The 4,492-nt window shown below is 38.8% G+C and overlaps 1 pseudogene; it reads right to left on the reverse strand.

The window, feature by feature from the left end:
* On the reverse strand, positions 1-3,185 carry LOC122222618 (annotated as a pseudogene).
* Positions 3,186-4,492: the final 1,307 nt, after the last annotated feature.

A 4,492-nucleotide genomic window follows, 5' to 3' on the forward strand; every position in this document is an offset into this window, starting at 1 on the left:
TTACTCTCTGGCCTCCTCCTGTGCCCTTGTAATTAGGAATACCTCTTGCCAGAGTTTCAACCCTTTCCCCATAGACTCCTATGAGTAAATGTGGGAAAATGCTGAAAATATGAGCAAAAACAGGAAAATGCCAAACTGAGCAGAAGACTTGTGGATGAGGGCTGCTGGGTCTAGGGAAATGCAAATGACCCCTTTGAGAGAAAGGGAACATTTTTACTTCTCCATGTGTTTTATCTGCGTGCATGATTGTTGTCTCTGAACCAGGATTTTTCAAAACATGGTTCTACTCTAGGTTCAATAGATGGTCATTGGATTAGTTTAGTAGGTAATAACCAACAACAGGGGGGAAAAAAGTAGAAGAAAAATAATATCATTTGTTGCAGTAAGGATAGGAATTATTGTTTCAAACACATGTACACACACTCAGCTAAGTGTTTGCTGAGCGATGATATAAAGTGTATTTCTTACTATGGGTCATGGATAAGAGAGTTTGAAAATTACTGTGCTAAGCCTAAGAGAACTTCTGAAATGGTGTCTCCTAAAGAGGGGTTAAGACAATGAATGAGGCAAGAAGGAAACTGTAATGGGCTCTTATCTGTGGGGAAATGAAAACCTAGGGCTAAATGGAGACAATCAGGTATCCATTTACCCCTACTTGTTCAATTAGAGATTAAAAACTACATTTAACGGTTTGTATTTCTTGTTCTTTTTATTTTTGATTTCCCTCATGTGTGCATATTTGCACGTGTTCTGTTGTGTGTATTTTTGTGCTTTATTATAGAGGCTACTGAGAAAGACCCTGAGGAAAGGAGAGTCTAGATAATTTTCAAAGGAAGTCAGGGAAGTTGGGGAGACTATGCTACCGTGTAGCTGACATGAACAGAATCCCAAGTTGGAATGGTGCTAGAAACTGTCAAATGGAGAAGGCTGAGTTTGTGGGAGCTTCTGCAAAGACAGACAGAAAGAAATAAAGTACACAGAGAGATAGTAGAGACCATGGAAAGGTCTAAGGGCTGACCTGTAGAGAGGCTCAAATAGGTCCCCAAACCCAGGTCACATTGGCATTTTCTAAGATTCAGTCTTGGTCCTTTGTTCTCTCTACACTTCTTCCCTCATTAAATGGATCTCTTCTGATTCTTCAGTTGTTGTTTTAATGCAGACAATCCTTAAATCTATATCCATTGGTATAGTTTCTCCTGAATTCCAATCTAGTATTTTCAAATGCCTGCTGAGCAGTTCGTCTTTGAATATCTCTTGTATTACCTTTTCTGGCTCCTAGCCTGAGAGCTTAAACTACATTCATGGCTATCCATATACATCTGTAGAGCTGGCAGGTCAAGTCCACTAGGGATATCTGTGAATGAGAAAATAAAGCATATCTTTTGGTCTTTCCTAAAAACTTAAATAATGGAAAGCCACATTCTACCAGGATGGTTAAAAAATTAAGATAAAGACCTCTACAGACCAGGTGGTGAGCCACACTAACACACATCAAGAAGGGTGGCCTGCAACAGAAGGAGACATCCAGTATATCCAGCACAGGAGAGGAAGTGGAAGGGAAACTTGAGGTTTCCTGATAGAAGAATGAAAGGCTAGATTCTTTAAATCAGTGGAGTGTATATGTATGTGGTCATGTGTTGTCTCAAAAGCACTACAAACTGATGCACCCAGGTGGCTCAGTTGGTTGATCTTCAACCAACTGAGCTTCAGCTCAGGTCATGATCTCAGTTTGTGAGTTCTAGCCCCGTGTTGGACTCTGTGCTGACAGCTCGGAGCCTGGAGCCTGCTTCGGATTCTATGTCTCCCTCTCTCTCTTCCCCTCCTTTGCTTGCAGTCGGTCTCTCTCTATCTCTCTCAAAAATAAATAAACATTAAAAAATTTTCTTTTAAAAAGCACTACCAAACTATTTTTATGTACTTCCTGTGACCCTATTTTACTTACAAGTTGATTTCTTTTAAAGAAATATAAACTACTCTTAGACTAATACAATCTCAAAGATGTTGAAATCTTCCTCATTTGTTAGCTTTTGTTTTTCCTATTTGAATCTACTGATGCCCTACGATTCTGAGGAAGTTACATTTATGGTATTATTATCACTTCCCATTGAATAGATCTTGGAATTACATCAAACTTAGAATCTAGAGTTCCAATCATTATTGTTATTATTATTATTATTATTTTTTTTTTTTTTTTTTTTTTTTTTTTTGTAGCTGAGACCTGAAATCCAGTGATCCATGAGTATGCTCTAGGTGCCTAACTGAGTAAGTTTTCCCTCAATCTGATTGGAGATCCAATCCTGGATTATGAGGAAGGTTCAGCAAGGCCATGGGGGAGCCCTTAAGCCAAAATCACCTGTCAGGGAGTCCCACATTTTCCAGTAACATACTTGCTTCAGGATCCCTACCAGGTTCCATGGTTAATTATGAGCAGCCCTTGGGAGACGCACCTTCAGCACAAACACACATTTGGATTTCAGACCCTGGTCAATTAGACTTGTAGTTGATCATTGAGGTATATTATCATGGCCTGTAGCCACCACTGCTTTTCTCTGCTCAATCCAGACTTATGCAATATTTTTCTTAGATGAATTTGATGAGAATGGAACCTAGAACAGAACCCTGTTCCACTAAAAATGTCATTTCAGATTATATACATATATACATGTATATATGTATATATATATATATAAAATCTATATATATTATAACTCCCCCCCCCCCCCCCCGCAGAGGTGGTTGACGTCTTTATTGCTCTGGAAGTGGAGGCAGCTTTTGGTGGTGCGGCGTGCCTCCTTTTCACCATCACAGGCTTCTGGCTGCGCAGGATGGCGCTGGTTCTGTGAATGGCAGCAATGTTCTTGTTCTTGTGACGGATGCTGCTGAGAGTGGCCTGGGCATTCTTGTTGGTCTGCACGTAGGAGGTGGCAGGTTTTCGCTGGCCAGATCTCTGCCTAATGACCACAACCACCCCTTTGCAGTTGGCCGGCTGTGGGCTCCATGCCCACAGTCTTGTGGTTAATCATCCCATCGTAGAAGAACGAGTTGCGTGCCTTCAGGTTATTGGGCAAAGGGTTGTACATCTGCTTGTTGCCCTTGATCAGGAAGCTGGAGCGGTTCTGCATGACCATCCATTGCAGGTGGGCCGACATGGCGGCAGCCCCTTTCCCTACAGCAGCTAGAAAGGGAAAGAGCTGTATAATGTATTTTTAATACAACCCATTGAAACCATTAGCAAATTATAATGGAATTGAGTGATTTTTTTCTCTTGTTGATTAATATATGATCCAAGATTGTATCTAATTGATAATTTTCCCAAATTGGAATATGTGTCTAGAAATCACCTGCTACCTAAATGGGCTAAATCTGTCAACAAAAAAACGAGATAAGACATGCATGATTTACGTTTAGTGAACTCATGTTACTTCCTACTGAACATTTGTTTCCAATTGTTAATAAACCATATTTTAATAATAATTTCTAAGATTTTCTATGGAATTAATTTCATTCTCCAGTATAGTATAGAATTCTTGGATTTTTTTTTCAAGTGTTCTTTATTTTTTTAACTTCTTATATTTTTATTTAGGTATAATTAACATAGAGCATTATATTAGTGTCAGGTACACAATAAAATGGTTTAACAATTCTATACATCACTCAATGTTTACCATGATAACTGTACCTTTTTAAAAATGTTTATTTATTTTTTGTTAAAGAGAGAGGGAGATGGGGGGGAGGCAGAGAGAGAGACAGAGAGAGAGAGAGAGAGAGAGAGAGAGAGAGAATCCCAAGCAGGCTCAGCACTGTTAGCACAGAGCCTGACACATGGCTTAATCTCACAAATCCTGAGATCATGACCTGAGCAGAAATCAATAGTCCAATGCTTAACTGACTGGGCCACCCAGGTGCCCCTGATAAGAGTACTCATAATCCCTTTCATTGCTTCACCCATCCCACCGCTCACCTCCCCCAGGCAACCACCAGTTCACTATTTTAAGTGTTTTGTTTTGTTTTGTTTTTAGATTCCACACATGAGTGAAATCATATGATATTTTTCTTTCTCTGATTTCATTTAGCATTATATCCTCTAGATACATCCATGTTGCAAATGGCAAGATTTCATTCTTTTTTTATGGCTCAGTCCTTGATTTTTAATTTAAAAAGAAATTATAACATTTTTCCCCTGCTCTAGTATTTTGGTTATCTCTGATTATTAACAATGCCTCAAGAAATAGTTCAATGGTATGCGACATTTTATTTGAAAGTTCCTTTTTTAACCTGGGTTATAATTCGTCTGGGACAAAAGATATGATGTCATTTAGAAAAAGAATTGCTTTCTTACAATCTTACATTTCTTGGGTTTCAATTTCCTCTCACCAACATTATTTTTGCTATCCTTGACAGAGAAGATGGAAATAAAATAAAAGTTGAGTGGTATGGCCTTTTCTTTGTCATGTGTTATAAAAATGTTACTCTGAAGCAACATGCTCATTTT

This window comes from Panthera leo, chromosome B3, assembly GCF_018350215.1.
Source record: "Panthera leo isolate Ple1 chromosome B3, P.leo_Ple1_pat1.1, whole genome shotgun sequence".
NCBI lineage: Eukaryota > Metazoa > Chordata > Mammalia > Carnivora > Felidae > Panthera > Panthera leo.